The sequence below is a fragment of the Panthera onca genome, chromosome A1, assembly GCF_046562875.1.
Source record: "Panthera onca isolate mPanOnc1 chromosome A1, mPanOnc1 haplotype 2, whole genome shotgun sequence".
NCBI lineage: Eukaryota > Metazoa > Chordata > Mammalia > Carnivora > Felidae > Panthera > Panthera onca.
Window position 1 is genome coordinate 203,039,130 of NC_138339.1, and position 23,054 is coordinate 203,062,183.

Genomic DNA, 23,054 nt, shown 5'->3' on the forward strand with positions numbered 1-23,054 from the left:
AGTGATGTATTAGTAGCACTATATATCTGTATGAATCAGGAAAAATGGTTCATAATTCCACTAGGGAATGCTGAGATAACATTAAACATACCATGTTCCAAAAGATGGTTTACTCAGAATTCCAACCCACTACAAAATATAAAGATTTTTCAAGAGGATTGAAAGATTTTTCAATCCTTTAATTAAGGTCTACCTATACTAATCATACCCTAATATGCTTTCCTGAGAAAGTAAATTCCCAGAAATTTGCAAAAGTAGGAATTTTTTATCTACAGCTAAAGGTGAGCCAAGACAATTAGGTAACAGGGACAATAAAACTGTTCACTTGGATATCAGGATCCCTGCCTACCGATCAAAACCTGATCAAGTTAGCTTCACAGTTTTCAGCCAAGCCATCAAGTCTTTAACTCTGTTTTCTTCTCTAGAACACCAGAATATACTCTAAAGCACTTTCAGGTTCTAAATTCTGTGAGGTTCTAATTCTGTGGTTTTCAGCTCAGTTTTGGGTTTGTTTTGTTTTGTTTTTTTAGTTTTTGAACTGATTTACTAACCATTAGAAAATTTTCTACGCTGGTTTTAAGGATTCATAGGTCTCAGGGAACCTAATTCCTCAGTGCTTCCACAGAAACCACAGGGCTACTCAGTTACAGCATTAATCTGTGACATTCACTGGCAGAAAAACCAATCCCAGGAATAAAGAACATTTCTGGCACTTTCCCAACTCATTTGGACCAGGTTGCTTGGCCATAATCTTTGTGCTTCTCCAAGCATCATTTTCTGTGTGAGTGAATGCCAGATACAGGAAATATAAAGCAAGTACTTGTACTAAACACCAAGAACGTTGGGTGGTTCAGCCAGTTAAATATCAGACTCTTGATTTTGGCTCAGGTCATGATCATGATTAGTGAGTTGGAGCCCTGAGTTGGCAGAGCCTGCTTGGGATTCCATCTCTCCCGCTCTCTCTGCTCCTTCTCTGTTTGTGCTCTTTCCACTCTCAAAAATAAATAAACTCAAAAAAATAAAAATAAAATATAAGAATGTTAAGTCACAAAATACTTGATTAAACACAATGTATACTGTCTTAATCATCTTGTGGATTCTGGATTCAAGCTGTGTGGGTCACACAACTTGTTAGTGGAAAAATCTTAATCAAATATAATTCTACACATCCCCAAAGCCCATGTTCTCTCAGTAGCATATGGCTATCGTAGAACAAAAGGTGATGTTACAAATCCAACAATAGTAAGGTATATTCTTCTTGATATTTGCTTCACATTAAGTTAACATTTTTCATTGTAAATAGGACTGGGATTTCATTAATATTTGAGGATACCGAATTGCAGATACACAGAATATTATTTCAAGGAAAGTCAATAGAATACCTCAACTTCTATGCCATTTTGTCAATTGACATTTTTGTTCATAGTTTTCTTTTTTTATTTTTTTTTTTGTCACAAAAAATGTAGCTCTCTCTTGGATAGGACTATTAGAACAACCTGTCAAAGTGGAATATAGGTAAAAATTAAATTAAGAACTGATATTTCACAGACACCACATTCCTGTATGGATGTAGGCATGTGATCAAATATATATGTGCCTACACACTCACACACATCAAATATCTAAATGCTGATGCTTATACATTCAGAAAAATTAAAAGTACTGTAGCAAAGTAAAAGAAAAACTAATTTGTAAAATTCAAAATATATTGTCTACCTATTGAAGCTATCAATATTAGTGGATTTTTTTTGCATTAATTGTGAGGTCAAACTCTGTTCTTTGCATAAAAATAACTTGCAGGAAATTTCAAATGCTAACTGAAGGAAGTGAACATGCATGACCACACGCACAATCCCCTGTTGGTCTAGCTTCTCATACAGTTTACAGCTTATTATTTACAGTTGTTTCTTAAAATTAAAGGTTCAATGTAAATAATTCTACTGTACGGGAGCTTATTCTATCAGTTCTAAAAATACAGTCCTTTATCATCATTGTACTCTCACTTTAATCGGCCTTTATGCAGACTGACATCTGAATCAATTTGACCTTTCAGCTTATAAACTTCCTTTGATCATCTTTATGACTGTAATATTTTTGGAAATTCATTGTGGCAATTTAGAAATTGAGCTCTGATTGCAAGAACAGGTGATGTATTTCATTTTCATTTTATTGTGAGAAGAAAAATGACTATTTTTTGCATATTTAAAGAAGATTCAGAAAATTATACTTAAACCATCATAATTAAAGAAAATGCACCATTCAAGGTATGAAATGTACTTTAAAACAACTTTCAGTATAATAGTTTAATTTTAAATATCAAAGTAATGTAAAATATAATAAAGCAACTTCATTTACTATTTCTCCCTGTCATTAATAAATGGTTATGCGCTGACATAATTATTTAGTAAATAGGTAAAATCAACAAAATAATCATAATAATCATAATAAGGTAATAATAGCAATAGTTTTATGGCTATATGTCAAACAGTTCATTTGCATGCCATAGTTTCCAGAGGAAAACATCTGGAAACTTCACATCTCCTTTAATTCTCAAAACATAACTGCAAATTTAGAAGGCAGTGTCTGTGATGAAACATGTTGCTTTGGAGATCAGGAGCCTTCAATTCTACTTGTGACATTCTTTTTCAGTACTTAAAGACTTTGGGGAAAAAAATCTAAAACTTTTCTTTGCTCACTATAAAATGCATAATCTACATAAAATCTGGTGATACCAAGTATATCTAAAGAGATGTCTAATTTTCCATTATCTACGGTAAATTTTCTTCAGTTAACCTTTGTTATTGGCATTATGCAATAAAGAAAGAAAGAGATTAAATGATAGCCAAAATATTCAATGGTTTTCTAGCTCATCTGAGTTTACTATAAATTATACGGGTAAATAATTAAGCTTGCTTCATAACTTCCCCATTAATAAACTCTAGATGTTAAAAGGACATAAACATTCTATGGATTTCAAGGCAACTCAATGAAAACCAGGTCATAATATCTGGTTGGAGAGCACTGGAAAATAAAGAATGTATATGTGACAAGAAGTTTACTTGGCAAAAATTTATACAATGTCTCATTCTGTAGTCCCAAAATTTTGAGTGGTAATTACCACGCAACTTTAAACAAATAAATTAATTGAAGCTTATATAACATTAAATTCATCTCATATCTTCTCATGAACTATCATCTTTTGGCAGATAATTTACATCATACTTTATTGAAAAAGTAGAAAACAACAAATTAGAGTACCTTCATCTTTCTTTTTTTTTTTTCAACTTTTTTTTTTTGGGGGGGGGGACAGAGAGAGACAGAGCATGAACGGGAGAGGGGCAGAGAGAGAGGGAGACACAGAATCAGAAACAGGCTCCAGGCTCCGAGCCATCAGCCCAGAGCCTGACGTGGGGCTCGAACTCACAGACCACGAGATCGTGACCTGGCTGAAGTCGGACGCTTAACCGACTGCGCCACCCAGGCGCCCCTACCTTCATCTTTCTATTGATATTCATGTTTCTGCTTCTTCCTTCTCTCTTTTTTCCTTTACAGTAGAAGAAGTACCTCTCTTCCTATCAAAGGCTCTTCTAGATCTGCTTTGAACGGTCATCCCCTTTCTCGGGGGATTAGTTGGTTTTTACTTCTCTCCTCAATCATCAACACTTACATCTCCATTTTTTCCATCAACCTCTAGTCAGGGTCCAATTTCTCCTACATTAAAAAAGTCCTATTTTACTTTAAATCTTCTTACAGGGGCACCCCGGGGGCTCAGTCAGTTGAGCATCTGACTTCAGCTCAGGTCATTATCTCACAGTTGGTGAGTTCAAGCCCCGCATCAGGCTCTGTTGAAAGCTCAGAGCCCAGAACCTGCTTCAGATTCTGTGTTTCCTTCTCTCTCTGCCCCATCCCCACTCATGCTGTGTCTTTCTCTGTCTTAAAAATAAATAAAACATTTAAAAAATTTTAAAAAAATCTTCTTCCAATAACCACAAACTGCTTCTTCTCTTAATACATAAAAAGTTAGAAAATCTTGTCTTTATTTTTAACTTTCCCTCATTCTGTTATTTATCTGTTATTCTAATACAATTTCCCCTTTTATCACTTGATTCTAATCTTACCAATGTAACCAAAAATGTCTTGTAAAATCTGCACCTATCTCATATGCCCTCATACTTGAAATTTAATTGCTAAAATGTTAAAAAAAAATGTTATCATTCTTAAAATGCTTTCTTCTTGGGGCACCTGGGTGGCTCAGTTGGTTGAGCATCCAACTTTGGCTCAGGTCATCATCTTGGGATTTGTGAGTTCTACCCCTACATTGGGCTCAGTGCTGACAGCTCAGAGCCCGGAGTCTGCTTTTGATTCTGTGTCTCCTTCTATCCCTGCCCACCCCCCACCCTGCTTGCTCACACTCTCTCTTTTCTCTCTCAAAAATAAATAAATGTTAAAAGAATTTTTTTGAATGCTTTCTTCTCTTCTTTGACACCACGATGCCTTGGTTTTTCTTCAAGCTATATATTGTATTCTTCTTTGATCCGAATTTTAATTTTTTTAACATTTATTTATTTTTGAGACAGAGAGAGACAGAGCATGGACAGGGGAGGAGCAGAGAGAGAGGGAGACACAGAATCTGAAACAGGGTCCAGGCTCTGAGCGGTCAGCACAGAGCCCGATGCGGGTCTCGAACTCACGGACCGTGAGATCATGACCTGAGCTGAAGTTGGACGCTTAACCGACCGAGCCACCCAGGCACCCCTGATCCAAATTTTAAATATTGAAATTCCTAGGCTCTTGTCACAGCCCTTTGATTTTATCCATAGTCTTATTTAATTATCAAACTTATTTCCAAAGATTTAAAATCATGTAAATTTCATGTTTATATTATTAATAATGTTTTCTTTTCTATGTGTAGATGCAAATCTAGGCACCTTGATTTTCCTCTGTCCGTATTGTGTATGTCTGTTACCTTTACCTCTTTAACGCTATCACACATAATTTTTCCTTGACCAATGTTGATCAGGCCCCTCAGATTTTGCATATGTTTCCCTTCCTGGAATTTTAAACTATCAACTTAGGTCATGGCTTGCTCAAAATTTTTCATTTTTCTTTCACTCACAGCAGTCCACTCATTTATTTCATTACAATGTATGGTTGATAACTCCAATTTCATTATTTGTTATTTGCATATCCCATAGAATGTTATACTTGAGATCAAGAAATTCAAGCACTTTTTTTAACTATACATATACTTATATATATATAAGTATATACATATATATAGATATATATGTATAGTATACAAGTATATAGTATAAGTATAAAAGTATATAAGTATATAGTATATAAGTATATACATGTATATATAAGTATATACATAATACTTAGCATTAAAGAATCAATGGTTAACGAATGGGCCCTCCCTCCAAAGTTGTCCAACACCAAAACCTGTACATTCTTGCTCTACCACATTACCTTCTAAAACCCAACCACATTAGCCCCAAAGTAATGATTTTCTACAGTGACCGTAAAGCAAAACCAGTTTTTAAAAAGCTATGATACATAAAAACAGGCAATTGGCTGTGTAGTGTCATGGGGTGTGTGCGTTTTCATGAAATCAGAGTATATGAACAGTGGGTGTATGTACAATTTGTTCTCCAGTTCCATGAAATTGTCCCTAGGATAACTGAAGGAAGCAAATGAAATCTTGTTTTCTCTCTTGGCATAATCTGGAAAAGACGGTCCATCCCAGGGGTTTCAGCACCAACTGCCTATAGGTTTTCCTTTAGCTGTATCTCCATATTTGTATTTATTTTTATAATTATTCATTTACCCAGCACACATACTCTCCCAGGTATCACATGAGATATCAACCATATAAAGGTACATGAGGGCAGCAATTCTGCTAAAATTTTTAAAGTTTAGGGGCGCCTGGGTGGCTCAGTTGGTTAAGTGACCAACTTTGGCTCAGGTCATGATCTCGCAGTTTGTGAGTTTGACCCCGCGTCGGGCTCTGTGCTGACAGCTCAGAGCCTGGAGCCTACTTCAGATTCTATGTCTACGCCTCTCTCTCTACCCCTCCCCTGCTCATGCTCTGTGTCTGTCTCTAAATAATAAATGTTAAAAATTTATTTTTGTAATTTAAAAGTTTAGTTAAAGTAGATAAATATATAAAAGAGCAATTATAAGATCATATGATTGGCAAAGACACAGTGATAGCAGAGGGCATTATAGAACCACCAAGAAGAAATGAAGAATCAGTGCAATCAATGAATGAGCAGTTCCTGAATCTTCCTAAGTCAGGAAGGAAAATATATCAGCAGCAACACCTCAAGCATTAATTTTTCTTGTATCTAGGATGCTAAGGATAAGCCATAAGGCCTCTTCTATTTTCTACACTTACCTACAAAAGAGTTTCTACTTAACTCTGTCTCCTCCCCACCATGATATTTTGATTTCAGGACTGAAAGTTGGTCATCATTATTCATCGAAATACTGAACCTAACAATAATGAATCTCTGACCTGAATTTCAGAGAACTTGTCCACAGCAAACCGCTAACAGACTCTGTCACCAGATACTGGACTCTGGCTCTCATTTTCCTAGCACCTGTTAGACCAATATCATGAATATATTAGTCAGAAATTACAAGGCAACAATCTGCCTTACATTGTATATCTCTTCCTGGCAAGATTCCTTCCTTTCCCTGACCTGTCATCAGTTCGAACCCTCAAATATCAAGGATTGCCTAAATTCTCACTCTGTTCAGACACCTTGCAACTACTATGGTCTGCATTCCAGTGAGTTTCCCCAGTAACTCTGGCCATTCCACAATTTCTCCCTTATCATGACTGAACTACAAAAATAACAAGGTTTCACATACCAAGAACTACCTTATTCACAAGAACACTTTTTTCCTATTTGAGCTTGTGTCTTCAGGTGTACTTGCCCACACTATCCAATTGCATCAACACTCAATAAAAAGAAACTCCTCTATCACTGAAATTTTGCAGCCTCTACCTTAGGTCACTTTCTTAGATCAATTTAATTCTCTACTTTCTGGCCTGTTTGGAGCCTTCAGCCCTGAAGTTACCTTGGTTCCTTGAAGAATCTACTACTTGGCAAAACTTTATTAAGCATATCCTCTCTTACTGTCCAGTCTCTAGGGTCATTAATTTGACTGACAACACATTTTTTTTTTCTCAGCTTACTGAATGAGGACTGGAAATATTTTGAAAATTTCTCCAACACTTTAAAAATAGTTATGTGTGTCTGGGTGGCTCAGTAGGTTAAATGTCCTGCTGTTGACACTGGCTCAGATCATGATCTCTTTTCATGACATAGAGAGCTGCGTAGGGCTCCACACTGGAGTCCTACTTGAAGTTCTTTCTCCCTCTTTCTCTCTGTCCCTCCTCCACTCTCCATCAAAAGAAATACGCTTTTAAAATAATTACAGATATTTATTACATCTTATATAGCAAAGTTCTAAAGTCATTTTATTTTTCAATTTTTTTAAATAGTTTTTACTTATTTTTGAGAGAGAAAGAGCAGGGCAGAGGCAGAGAGAAAGGGAGAGAAAACCACAGGCAGGATCCATCGGAACCCGATGCCGGGCTCAAACCCACGAACTATGAGATCATGAGCTGAGCCGAAATCAAGAATGGGACACACTTAAGCAACTGAGCCACAAAGGTGTCCCTAAAGTCATTTTAAAATGTAATGATTTTGTTTACAAGATGATTATCTGAAATTCCACTTCATCTGCATTAAATTCATCAATGTGATATATAGCAATTATTTGTGACAAACAAATACTGTAATATTTAAGAAGCGTTTTAACTTAAAAAATAGATCCCAAGTCCTATTTTCCTACCATGTATCCCAAGGTTGTTTTTTTCTTAAATAAGTGAACTACAAATTTTCAACTTCTGTTTAAAACTTTGACTTTAAAAAGAAATGGAATTATTTTCTTCTGAGACATTACTTTAAAACTCCCATTATGTTCAATAATTTAATTGAATTCACCAACAAAATATATGGAGTTCTTTTAATATACAAATTGTTTTAGGTTGGAAGACCAGTTACCAAGGCATATTAATGCTGACACTAGTAACAACTTTTCTGATCATTATCAAGTGGATAAATTACAATATCCTGTGAAAAACTCTGAGTCACAGTTAACATCTATTCCAAAATGCAAAGTCAGCATTCATTGTATTAAGATTAAGAAATTTATATTTGAAGGCATTTATATTTTTTTTTACCTTTTCTATGCAGGATGACAACAGCTCTACCCTCAATTCTCCCCTTTCCTCATTAACCCCCACTCGCCCTCCAAAAAAAAAAATTCACAAACTAGTTATTTTCTTGTTTGAACTGAGATTCTCATTCAAGTCACCTTTCAGCAGTTGTCTGATGACTTCATAACATCTTTTAGCACTTGTCATGGATAATAAAAAATATATTAACTTGAGTTTTTATTTTTGAGAAGAAATACTAATCACTGTAGAACCATGAAGGGATTATTGATCAGTTAAGAGTAGAAAGCTGCACAGTAAATATAAAATATTTTTGGATATATGTTTTTATTTACACTCCTGAATTTTTATTAGGGATATATAAATAGAGCATGTCATATTTCACGACCTGAAGAAGTTGAAGGAATATGCTCTATAGAATAAACCATCCCAAGCCACAAAATGTAAATATTAACCATTCAGATTCTGATGTTTCCATCATTGTTTTAATTGCTAAGACCTGGGACATCGCAAGATGGTGGCGTAGGAGGACGCTGGGCTCACCTCATCCTGCTGATCGCTTAGATTCCACCCACATCTACCTAACTAACCCAGAAAACCACCAGAAGACCAGCAGAACGGACTCTCCGGAGCCAAGCAGTAGACAAGAGGCCCACAGAAGAGGGTAGGAAGGGTGGAGAGACAGTGCGTGCTACACGAACTGGTGGGAGGGAGCCAGGGCAGTGGAGGGGCAGCCCACTGTGCAAGGCAGAGCCCCCAAAGTCTGGCTTGCAAAAGCATAGGGGCTGGACTCCGTGAGTACTGACAGCCAGCAGGACTTAACATCTGGAATGCTAAAAGTCAACAGCTCTGCTCTGGGAGAGCCAGGAGGGCGAGAGGACACTGGGAGGGAGAGCTGTTGAACCCCAGAAGACAGAGCTCGGCTCAGCGGGGAACAAAGGCACTGATTAAGTGCCATTTCCCTCTCCCATCAGCCAGCTGAAATTCCAAAGGGAACCAGTTCCCATCACCAATCTTGCTTGCGCTGCGCAAACACCCAATGCTATGCTTCTGTGAATCCATCTCTCCAACAGGCCTGCCTCCCTCCCTGTGCTGCAGGGCCCCTTTTGCAGGGGACCACCAACAGCAAAGCCAGCTAACCCTGTCCCTCCAGCCCCTGTGCACCTTGCAGATCCACCCCTTCTAATACGCCCTTGGCAAGATCCCATCAAAGCAGCACCACAAGTGTGCAATTAGCACAGACAGGGGCCACACCACTCCACAGTGAGTCCTGCCCCTGGGAGAGGAGAAAAATACAAGTATGACTGTGGCCCCAGCGATGGGCTGGGGACAGACATCGGGTCTGACTGAGGCCCTGCCCACCAACACAAGTTACTCCGGACAGCACAGGGGAAGTGCCCTGCAGTTTGGAGCCACGACAGGGACTAGCCAAAATGATGAATTAGAAGAATTCTCCTCACAAGAAACTCCAGGAAGTAGCGACAGCTAATGAATTGATCAAAAAGTGATTTAAGCAATATAACAGAAGAAGAATTTAGAATAAAAGTCATAAAATTAATCCTTCGCTTGAAAAAAGCATAGAGAACAGCAGAGACTCTATTGCTAAAGAGATCAAGGAACTAAAAAATAGTCATGAGGAGCTAAAAAAAATGCTATACATGAGGTGCAGAATAAAATGGAGGCAACCACAGCTCGGATTGAAGAGGCAGAGGAGAGAATAGGTGAATTAAAAGATAAAATTATAGAAAAAGAGGAAGCTGAGAGATAAAAATAATCCAGAAGTATGAGGGGAGTTTTAGAGAACTAAGTGATGCAATCAAACATAACAATATCCATATCATAGGAATTCCAGAAGAAGAAGAAGAGAGAGAGGAAGGGGCTGAAGGTATACTTGAACAAATCATAGCTGAGAACTTCCCTGATCTGGCGAAGGAAAAAGGCATTGAAATCCAAGAGACACAGAGAACTCCCTTCAGACATAATTTGAATCTATCTTCTGCACGACATATCATAGTGAAACCGACAAAATACAAGGGTAAAGAGAAAATTCTGAAAGCAGCTAGGGAAAGTCAGGCTAAACTTTCAAAGGCAGACCTATAAGAGTAGTGGCAGACCTATCTACTGAAACTTGGCAGGCCAGAAAGGAATGGCAGGAAATCTTCAATGTGATGAACAGAAAAAATATGCAGCCAAGAGTCCTTTATCTGGCAAGTCTGTCATTCAGAATAGAAGGAGAGATAAAGGTTTTCCCAAAAAAACAAAAGCTGAAGGAATTCATCACCATTACACCAGCCCTACAAGAAATCCTAAGGGGGATTCTGTGAGTGAAATGTTGCAAGGACCACAAAGTGTCAAAGACATCACTACAAGCATGAAACCTACAGACATCACAATGACTCTAAACCCACATCTTTCAATAACAACATTGAATGTAAATGGACTAAATGCTCCAAGCAAAAGACATAGGGTATCAGAATGGATAAAAAAACAACAACACCCATCTATTTGCTGTCTACAAGAGACTCATTTTAGACCTGAGGACACCTTCAGATTGAAAGTGAGGCGATGGAGAACTATCTATCATGCTACTGGAGTCAAAGAAAGCTGGAGTAGCCATACTTATATCAGACAAACTAGACTTTAAGTTAAAGACTGTAACAAGAAATGAAGAAGGGCATTATATAATAATCACAGGGTCTCTCCATCAGGAAGAGCTAACAATTATAAATGTCTATGTGCCGAATATGGGAGCCCCCAAATATATAAAACAATTAATCACAAACATAAGCAATCTTATTGATAAGAATATGGTAATTGCAGGGGACTTTAATACCCCACTTACAACAATGGGTAGATCATCTAGACACAGGATCAATAAAGAAACAAGGGCTCCAAATGATACACTGGATAAGATGGACTTGACAGATATATTTAGAACTCTGCATCCCAAAGCAACAGAATGTACTTTCTTCTCGAGTGCACATGGAACATTCTCCAAGATAGATCACATACTGGGTCACAAAACAGCCCTTCATAAGTATACAAGAATTGAGATCATACCATGCACACTTTCATACCACAATGCGATGAAGCTTGAAATCAACCACAGGAAAAAGTCTGGAAAACCTCCAAAAGCATGGAGGTTAAAGAACACCCTACTAAAGAATGAATGGGTCAACAAGGCAATTAAAGAAGAAATTTAGAAATATATGGAAACAAATGAAAATGAAAATACAGCAATCCAAATGCTTTGGGATGCAGCGAAGGCAGTCCTCAGAGGAAAATACATTGCAATCCAGGCCTATCTCAAGAAACAAGAAAAATTCCAAGTACAAAATCTAACAGCACACCTAAAGGAAATAGAAGCAGAACAGCAAAGGCAGCAGAAGAAGAGAAATAATAAAGATCAGAGCAGAAATAAACAATATAGAATCTAAAAAACTGCAGAGCAGATCAATGATACCAAGAGTTGTTTTTTTTGAAAAAATAAACAAAATTGATAAACCTCTAGCCTGGCTACTCAAAAAGAAAATGGAGATGACCCAAATAGATAAAATCATGAATGAAAATGGAATTATTACAACCAATCCCTCAGAAATACAAGCAATTATCAGGGAATACTATGAAAAATTATATGCCAACAAACTGGACAACCTGGAAGAAATGGACAAATTCTAAGCACCCACACACTTCCAAAACTCAAACAGGAAGAAACAGAAAACCTGAACAGACCCATAACCAGGGAAGAAATTGAATCGGTTATCAAAAATCTCCCAACAAATAAGATTCCAGGAACAGACGGCTTCCCTGGGGAATTCTACCAGACATTTAAAGCAAAAATAATAACCATCCTTCTCAAGCTGTTCCAAAAAAAGAAAGGAAGGAAAACTTCCAGACTCATTCTATGAAGCCAGCACTGCTTTGATTCCTAAACAGACAGAGACCCCGCAAAAAAAGAGAACTACAGGCCCAAGTCCCTGATGAATATGGATGCAAAAATTCTCAATAAGATACTAGCAAATCAAATTCAACAGCATATAAAAAGAACTATTCACCATGATCAAGTTGGATTAATTCCTGGGCTGCAGAGCTGGTTCAACATTAGCAAATCAATCAACGTGATACATCACATTAACAAAAGAAAGGATAAGAACCATATGATCCTGTCAATCGATGCAGAAAAAGCATTTGACAAAATTCAGCATCCTTTCTTAATAAAAACCCTTGAGAAAGTCAGGATAGAAGGAACATACTTAAACATCATAAAAGCCATTTATGAAAAGCCCACAGCTCATATCATCCTTAAAGGGGAAAAACTGAGAGCTTTCCCCCTAAGATCAGGAACAAAATAGTGATGTCCACTCTCACCACTGTTGTTTAACATAGTGTTGGAAGTTCTAGCATCAGCAATCAGACAACAAAAGGAAATCAAAGGCATCAAAATTGGCAAAGATGAAGTCAAGCTTTCGCTTTTTGCAGATGACATGATACTATACGTGGAAAATCCGACAGACTCCACCAAAAGTCTGCTAGAACTGATACATGAATTCAGCAATGTCACAGGATACAAAAATCAATGTACAGAAATCAGTTGCATTCTTATACACTAACAATGAAGCAACAGAAAGACAAATAAAGAAACTGACCCCATTCACAGTTGCACCAAGAAGCATAAAATACCTAGGACTAAACCTAACCAAAGATGTAAAAGATCTGTATGCTGAAAACTATAGAAAACTTTTGAAGGAAATTGAAGAAGATACAAAGAAATGGAAAGACATTCCCTGCTCATGGATTGGAAGAATAAATATTGTCAAAATGTCAATACTAGCCAAAGCTATCTACACATTCAATGCAATCCCAATCAAAATTGCACCAGCAGTCTTCTCGAAGCTAGAATAAGCAATCCTAAAATTTGTACGGAACCACAAAAGGCCCCAAATAGCCAAAGTAATATTGAAGAAGAAGACCAAAGCGGAAGGCATCACAATCCCAGACTTTAGCCTCTACTACAAAGCTCTAGTCATCAAGACAGCATGGTATTGGCAGAAAAACAGACATATAGACCAATGGAATAGAATAGAGACTCCAGAATTGGACCCACAAAAGTATGGCCAACTAATCTTTGACAAAGCAGTAAAGAATATCAATGGAAAAAAGACATTCCCTCTAACAAATGGTGCTGGGAGAACTGGACAGCAACATGTAAAAGAATGAAACTAGACCACTTTCTTACACCATTCACAAAAATAAACTCAAAATGGATAAAGGATCTGAATGTGAGACAGGAAACCATCAATACCCTAGAGGAGAAAGCAGGAAAAAACCTCTCTGACCTCAGCCGCAGCAATTTCTACCTCAACACATCCCCAAAGGCAAGGGAATTAAAAACAAAAATGAACTATTGGGACCTCAACAAGACAAAATCTTCTGCACAGCAAAGGAAACAATCAACAAAACTAAAAGGCAACCATTGGGATGGGAAAAGATATTTGCAAACGACATATCAGACAAAGGGCTAATATCCAAAATCTATAAAGAACTCACCAAATTCCACATCCGAAAAACAAATAATCCAGAGAAGAAACGGACAGAAACATGAATAGACACTTCTCTAAAGAAGACATCCAGATGGCCAACAGGCACATGAAAAAATGCTCAACGTCACTCCTCATCAGGGAAATACAAATCAAAACCACACTGAGGTACGACCTCACTCTAGTCAAGGTGACTAAAATGAACAATTAGGAGACTATAGATGCTGGAGAGGATGTGAAGAAACGGGAACCCTCTTGCACTGTTGCTGAGAATGAAAACTGATGCAGCCGCTCTGGAAAACAGTGTGGAGGTTCCTCAGAAGATTAAAAATAGACCTATCCTATGACCCAGCAATAGCACTGCTAGGAATTTACCCAAGGGATACAGGAGTGCTGATGCATAGGGGCACTTGTACCCCAATGTTTATAGCAACACTTGCAACAATAGCCAAATTATGGAAAGAGCCTAAATGTCCATCAATTAATGAATAAAGAAGTTGTTGTTTATACATACAATGGAATACTACTTGGCGATGAGAAAGAATGAAATATGGCCGATGGTAGTAACGTGAATAGAACTGGAGAGTGTTATGCTAACTGAAATAAGTCACACAGAGAAAGACAGATACCATATGTTTTCACTCTTATGTGGATCCTGAAAAACTTAACAGAAGACCATGGGGGAGGGGAAGGAAAAAAAAAAGAGAGGGAGGGAGGCAAACCATAAGGACTCTTAAAAACTGAGAATGAACTGAGGGTTGATGGGGAAGGTGGTGATGCGCATTGAGGGGGGCACCTGTTGGGAGGAGCACTGGGTGTTGTATGGAAACCAATTTTACAATAGATTTCATATTAAAAAAATTAAAAAAATAAAATAATTAAAAAAAAACATTGCTGACAAAAAAAATAATTGCTAAGACCTTAACTATGGGAGTTTGTATGTTTCATTTGTTTCTATGCCTCAAATTCAGATGGTTACTGTCAGTTAAAGCTAAAAATGGATTTTCTATGGCTAGAGACAACTGATCTCAGCTCTAATCACAATAGAGCTCTCACAATGAATAGCTAATATAAATAATATGTATTATACCTAGAGAAATACACATATATAAACACATATATAAATACCTGTGTGTGTGTGTGTGTGTGTGTGTGTGTGTGTGTGTGTGTAGAGACAGAGAGAGCATGCAAGAAGGGGAAGGGGGTGGGGGAGACAGAGAGAGAGAGAGAGAGAGAGAGAGAGAGAGAATTTTAAGCAGGCTCCATGATCAGTGTGGAGCCCAACACAGGGCTCAATCCCAACACTCTGGGATCATGACCTGAACTGAAATCAAGAGTTGGGTGCTCAACCAGCTGAGCCACCCAGGTGTCCCTAGATATATTTTTTTAATTCACTGAGCAGCGTCCAACAGTAAGCCTTAATTACCCTAAGTTGTTAATAATAACATTAACTTTTATTTATTGCGTGTACAAAGCACTAAGCTCTGTACCAATTTCTTTTTTTCAATATATGAAATTTATTGTCAAATTGGTTTCCATACAACACCCAGTGCTCATCCCAAAAGGCGCCCTCCTCAATACCCATCCCCCACCCTCCCCTCCCTCCCACCCCCCATCAACCCTCAGTTTGTTCTCAGTTTTTTTTTAATTTTTTTTTTTAACGATTATTTATTTTTGAGACAGAGAGAGACAGAGCATGAACAGGGGAGGCTCAGAGAGAGAGGGAGACACAGAATCCAAAGCAGGCTCCAGGCTCTGAGCTGTCAGCACAGAGCCCGACGTGGGGCTCGAACCCACATACCGCGAGATCGTGACCTGAGCCGAGGTCGGACGCTCAACCGACTGAGCCACCTTGGCGCCCCTGTTCTCAGTTTTTAAGAGTCTCTTATGCTTTGGCTCTCTCCCACTCTAACCTCTTTTTTTTTTCCTTCCCCTCCCCCATGGGTTTCTGTTAAGTTTCTCAGGATCCACATAAGAGTGAAAACATATGGTATCTGTCTTTCTCTGTATGGCTTATTTCACTTAGCATCAACTCTCCAGTTCCATCCACGTTGCTACAAAGGGCCATATTTCGTTCTTTCTCATTGCCATGTAGTACTCTATTGTGTATATAAACCACAATTTCTTTATCCATTCATCAGTTGATGGACATTTAGGCTCTTTCCATAATTTGGCTATTGTTGAGAGTGCTGCTATAAACATTGGGGTACAAGTGCCCCTATGCATCAGTACTCCTGTATCCCTTGGGTAAATTCCTAGCAGTGCTATTGCTGGGTCATAGGGTAGGTCTATTTTTAATTTTCTGAGGAACCTCCACACTGTTTTCCAGAGTGGCTGCACCAATTTGCATTCCCACCAACACTGCAAGAGGGTTCCCGTTTCTCCACATCCTCTCCAGCATCTATAGTCTCCTGATTTGTTCATTTTGGCCACTCTGACTGGCGTGAGGTGATATCTGAGTGTGGTTTTGATTTGTATTTCCCTGATGAGGAGCGACGTTGAGCATCTTTTCATGTGCCTGTTGGCCATCTGAATGTCTTCTTTAGAGAAGTGTCTATTCATGTTTTCTGCCCATTTCTTCACTGGGTTATTTGTTTTTCGGGTGTGGAGTTGGGTGAGCTCTTTATAGATTTTGGATACTAGCCCTTTGTCCGATATGTCATTTGCAAATATCTTTTCCCATTCCGTTGGTTGCCTTTTAGTTTTGTTGGTTGTTTCCTTTGCTGTGCAGAAGCTTTTTATCTTCATAAGGTCCCAGTAGTTCATTTTTGCTTTTAATTCCCTTGCCTTTGGGGATGTGTCGAGTAAGAGATTGCTATGGCTGAGGTCAGAGAGGTCTTTTCCCGCTTTCTCCTCTAGGGTTTTAATGGTTTCCTGTCTCACATTCAGGAGTGAGAGAACTTGGCCTGTAGTTCTCTTTTTTTACTGGGTCTCACATTCAGGTCCTTTAACCACTTTGAGTTTATTTTTGTGAATGGTGTGAGAAAGTGGTCTAGTTTCAACCTTCTGCATGTTGCTGTCCAGTTCTCCCAGCACCATTTGTTAAAGAGACTGTCTTTTTTCCATTGGATGTTCTTTCCTGCTTTGTCAAAGATTAGTTGGCCATCCATTTGTGGGTCTAGTTCTGGGGTTTCTATTCTATTCCATTGGTCTATGTGTGTTTTTCTGCCAATACCATGCTGTCTTGATGACTAGAGCTTTGTAGTAGAGGCTAAAGTCTGGGATTGTGATGCCTCCTGCTTTGGTCTTCTTCTTCAAAATTACTTTGGCTATTCGGGGCCTTTTGTGGTTCCATATGAATTTTAGGATTGCTTGTTCTAGCTTCGAGAAGACTGCTGGTGCAATTTTGATTGGGATTGCATTGAATGTGTAGATAGCTTTGGCTAGTATTGACATTTTGACAATATTTATTCTTCCAATCCATGAGCAGGGAATGTCTTTCCATTTCTTTGTATCTTCTTCAATTTCCTTCAAAAGTTTTCTATAGTTTTCAGCATACAGATCTTTTACATCTTTGGTTAGATTTATTCCTAGGCATTTTATGCTTCTTGGTGCAATTGTGAATGGGGTCAGTTTCTTTATTTGTCTTTCTGTTGCTTCATTGTTAGTGTATAAGAATGCAACTGATTTCTGTACATTGATTTTGTATCCTGCAACTTTGCTGAATTCATGCATCAGTTCTAGCAGACTTTTGGTGGAGTCTATCAGATTTTCCATGTAAAATATCATGTCATCTGCAAAAAGCGAAAGCTTGACTTCATCTTTGCCAATTTTGATGCCTTTGATTTCCTTTTGTTGTCTGATTGCTGATGCTAGAACTTCCAACACTATGTTAAACAACAGCAGTGAGAGTGGGCATTCCTGTCGTGTTCCTGATCTCAGGGATAAAGCTCTCAGTTTTTCCCCATTGAGGATGATGTTAGCTGGGGGCTTTTCATAAATGGCTTTTATGATCTTTAAGTATGTTCCTTCTATCCTGACTTTCTCAAGGGTTTTTATTAAGAAAGGGTGCTGGATTTTGTCAAAGGCCTTTTCTCCATCGATTGACAGGATCATATGGTTCTTATCCTTTCTTTTATGAATGTGATGTATCACGTTGATTGATTTGCTAATGTTGAACCAGCCCTGCAGCCCAGGAATGAATCCCACTTGATCATGGTGAATAATTCTTTTTATATGCTGTTGAATTCGATTTGCTAGTATCTTATTGAGAATTTTTGCATCCATATTCATCAGGGATATTGGCCTGTAGTTCTCTTTTTTTTACTGGGTCTCTGTCTGGTTTAGGAATCAAAGTAATACTGGCTTCATAGAATGAGTCTGGAAGTTTTCCTTCCCTTTCTATTTCTTGGAATAACTTGAGAAGGATAGGTATTATCTCTGCTTTAAACGTCTGGCAGAACTCCCCTGGGAAGCCATCTGGTACTGGACTCTTATTTGTTGGGAGATTTTTGATAACCGATTCAATTTCTTCCCTGGTTATGGGTCTGTTCAAGCTTTCCATTTCCTCCTGATTGAGTTTTGGAAGAGTGTGGGTGTTTAGGAATTTGTCCATTTCTTCCAGGTTGTCCAATTTATTGGCATATTTTTCATAGTATTTCCTGATAATTGTTTGTATCTCTGAGGATTGGTTGTAATAATTCCATTTTCATTCATGATTTTGTCTATTTGGGTCATCTCCCTTTTCTTTTTGAGAAGCCTGGCTAGAGGTTTATCAATTTTGTTTATTTTTTCAAAAAAACAACTCTTGGTTTTGTTGATCTACTCTACAGTTTTTTTAGATTCTATATTGTTTATTTCTGCTCTGATCTTTATTATTTCTCCTCTTCTGCTGGGTTTAGGCTGCCTTTGCTGTTCTGCTTCTATTTCCTTAGGTGTGCTGTTAGATTTTGTATTTGGGATTTTTCGTGTTTCTTGAGATAGGCCTGGATTGCAATGTATTTTCCTCTCAGGACTGCCTTCACTGCATCCCAAAGCGTTTGGATTGTTGTATTTTCATTTTCGTTTGTTTCCATATATGTTTTAATTTCTTCTCTAATTGCCTGGTTGACCCACTCATTCTTTAGTAGGGTGTTCTTCAACCTCCATGCTTTTGGAGGTTTTCCAGACTTTTTCCTGTGGTTGATTTCAAGCTTCATCGCATTGTGGTCTGAAAGTATGCATGGTATAATTTCAATTCTTGTATACTTATCAAGGGCCGTTTTGTGACCCAGTATATGATCTATCTTGGAGAATGTTCCATGTGCACTCGAGAAGAAAGTATATTCTGTTGCTTTGGGATGCAGAGTTCTAAATATATCTGTCAAGTCCACCTGATCCAATGTGTCATTCAGGGCCCTTGTTTCTTTATTGACCCTGTGTCTAGATGATCTATCTATTTCTGTAAGTGGAGTGTTAAAATCCCCTGCAATTACCACATTCTTATCAATAAGGTTGCTTATGTTTATGAGTAATTGTTTTATATATCTGGGGGCTCGGGTATTTGGCGCATAGACATTTATAATAGTTAGCTCTTCCTGGTGGATAGACCCTGTGATTATTATATAATGCCCTTCTTCATCTCTTGTTACAGCCTTTAATTTAAAGTCTAGTTTGTCTGATATAAGTATGGCTACTCCAGCTTTCTTTTGGCTTCCAGTAGCATGATAAATAGTTCTCCATCCCCTCACTCTCAATCTAAAGGTGTCCTCAGATCTAAAATGAGTCTCTTGTAGACAGCAAATAGATGGGTCTTGTTTTTTTATCTATTCTGATACCCTATGTCTTTTGGTTGGCGCATTTAATCCATTTACATTCAGTGTTATTATAGAAAGATACGGGTTTAGAGTCATTGTGATGTCTGTATGTTTTATGCTTGTAGTGATGTCTCTGGTACTTTGTCTCACAGGATCCCCCTTAGGATCTCTTGTAGGGCTGGTTTAGTGGTGACAAATTCCTTCAGTTTTTGTTTATTTGGGAAGACCTTTATCTCTCCTTCTATTCTAAATGACAGACTGCTGGATAAAGGATTCTCGGCTGCATATTTTTTGTGTTCAGCACATTGTACATCTCGTGCCAATGCTTTCTGGCCTGCCAAGTTTCAAAAGAGAGATCAGTCACGAGTCTTGTAGGTCTCCCTTTATATGTGAGGGCACGTTTATCCCTTGCTGCTTTCAGAATTTTCTCTTTATCCTTGTATTTTGCCAGTTTCACTATGATATGTCGTGCAGAAGATCGATTCAAGTTACATCTGAAGGGAGTTCTCTGTGCCTCTTGGATTTCAATGCCTTTTTCCTTCCCCAGTTCAGGGAAGTTCTCAGCTATTATTTCTTCAAGTACACCTTCAGCACCTTTCCCTCTCTCTCCCTCCTCTGGGATACCAATTATGCGTACATTATTTCTTTTTAGTGTATCACCTAGTTTTCTAATTTTCCCCTCATACTCCTGGATTTTTTTCTCTTTTTCTCAGCTTCCTCTTTTTCCATAACTTTATCTTCTAGTTCACCTATTCTCTCCTCTGCCTCTTCAATCCGAGCCGTCGTCATTTCCATTTTATTTTGCATTTCGTTTAAAGTGTGTTTTAGCTCCTCCTGGCTGTTCCTTAGTCCCTTGATCTCAGTAGCAATAGATTCTCTGCTGTCCTCTATACTGTTTTCAAGCCCAGCGATTAATTTTATGACTATTATTCTAAATTCACTTCCTGTTATATTATTTAAATCCTTTTTGATCAGTTCATTGGCTGTTGTTATTTCCTGGAGATTCTTTTGAGGGGAATTCTTCCGTTTGGTCATTTTGGATAGTCCCTGGAGTGGTGCAGACCTGCAGGGCACTTCCCCCGTGCTGTGGTGTATAACTGGAGTTGGTGGGCGGGGCCACAGTCCGACCTGATGTCTGCCCCCAGCCCACCGCTGGGGACACAGTCAGACTGGTGTGTGCCTTCTCTTCCCCTCTCCTAGGGGCGGGATTCACTGTGGGGTGGCGTGGCCCGTCTGGGCTACTTGCACACTGCCAGGCTTGTGGTGCTGGGGATCTGGCGTATTAGCTGGGGTGGGTAGGCAAGGTTCACGGGGGCAGGAGGGGCAGGCTTAGCTCGCTTCTCCTTAGGTGATCCACTTCAGGAGGGGCCCTCTGGCAGCGGGAGGGAGTCAGACCCGCTGCCGGAGGGTTGGCTCCGCAGAAGCACAGCGTTGGGTGTTTGCGCACGGAGAAGCGAGCAAGTTCCCTGGCAGGAACTGGTTCCCTTTGGGATTTTGGCTGGGGGATGGGCGGGGAAGATGGCGCTGGCGAGCACCTTTGTTCCCCACCAAACTGAGCTCTGTGGTCCGGGGGCTCAGCAGCTCTCCCTCCCTTTGTCCTCCAGCCTTCCCACTTTCTGAGCAGAGCTGTTAACTTATGACCTCCCAGACGCTAAGTCGCGCTTGTTGTCGGAACACAGTCCGTCAGGCCCCTCCGCTTTTGCCAGCCAGACTCGGGGGCTCCGCTTGGCCGGGGAGCCGCCCCTCTGCCCCGGCTCCCTCCCGCCAGTCCGTGGAGCGCTCACCGCCTCGCCGCCCTTCCTACCCTCTTCTGTGGGCCTCTTGTCTGCGCTTGGCTCTGGAGACTCCGTTCTGCTAATCCTCTGGCGGTTTTTCTGGGTTATTTAGGCAGGTGTAGGTGGAATCTAAGTGATCAGCAGGACGCGCGTGAGCCCAGCGTCCTCCTACGCCGCCATCTTCCAACCTTTTTTTTTTGTCTCTTTGCCAAATTCTAAACTCATTAATTACCCCTTTCATCCTCAAAACAAACAAAAAACCCAATAGGGATATTTCTGTTCTATCACCTGAATAGTTCTCAACTGTGGATGATTTCTGCCACCAGGAGTCATTTCTCATGTTTAAGGACATTTTTGAGTATCAAAACTGGGAAAGGGCCAGGGTCTGGTCTGGTATCTAGTGGGTAGAATTCAAGGATGCTGTAATTCACAGGAAACTCCCTCACAACAACAAAAATCAGAGCTGAATTGTCAAAGTGCCGAGTTTGAGAAACCTGAGCCCACCCACAGTTGTTCAGTATAGCTCCAAATCATTGAAACAAAGCCCAATCATTATGTATAAATAGAAAGCATGGTTAAGAATCAGAGAGGCTTTTTTTTTAACTTTATTGAAGTATAAAGGTATAATTGACATATAAAATTTAATATAGAGTATACAAGGTGATGATTTGATATAAATATCCAATATATCCATTGTGAAAGGATTCTCATAACTGAGTTATAGAACACATGTGTCACCTCATATTATTTACCTTTTTTATTTTTGTGAGAAAGCTTAAAATCAACTCTCTTAGCAACTTTCATTTATACTATATAGTATTATCATCCGTAGTCACCCTGCTTTACATTAGATCTTCAGACTGTAATCATCTTTTAACTGAAAATTTGTACCATTTTAGCAACCTCTCCCCGTTTCTGTTTTCATAAATTTGATTTTTTTTTTAGATTCACCCTTAAGTGATACCTTGCAATATTTGTCTTTCTCTGGCTTATTTCACGTAGCATAATATCCTCCAGATTCATCTGTGTTGTACCAAATGGCAGGATTTAAGTCTAAAACATATTCCATGGGGTACTTATATACCCAACATTCTCTTTATTTATTGATTGATGGAAACAGGTTGTTTCTACACCTGGGCTATTGTGAATAGTGCTGCAATTAAGACAGAAGTACAGATATCTGTTCAAAATAATGATTTCATTTACTTTGGATATATACCCAGTAGTAGATTTCTGGATCACATGCTAGTTCTATTTTAATTTCTTCAGGAACCTGTATCCCATTTACCATAGTGGCTATGGACTACCAACAGTGCACAAAAACAGTAAAGACAGAGTTCCTTTCTCTCCACATCCTGTCCAACACTTGTTATCTCTTGTCCTTTTGATAATAGACATCCTAAGGTGTGAGGTGATAATCTCACTGTGGTTTTGATTGGCACTTCCCTGATAAGTAGTGATATTAGAAACTTTTTCATCTACTCACTGGCTATTTGTATGCCTTCCTTAGAGAAAAAAAAAAAGTCTATTAAGGATATTGGCCCATTTTTGGGTTATTTAGGTTTTTGGTTTTGCTTTTTGTTTTGCTTTGCTATTGAGTTGTATGAGTTCCTTGTGGATTTTGGATATGAACTTACAGTTGGATATGTGCCTTGCAAATATCTTTTCTCATTCTATGGCTTGCTTTTTCATTTTGTTTTTCAGTTTGCTGTGCAGAAGCTTTTTAGTTATATGTAATCCCACTTGTTTACCG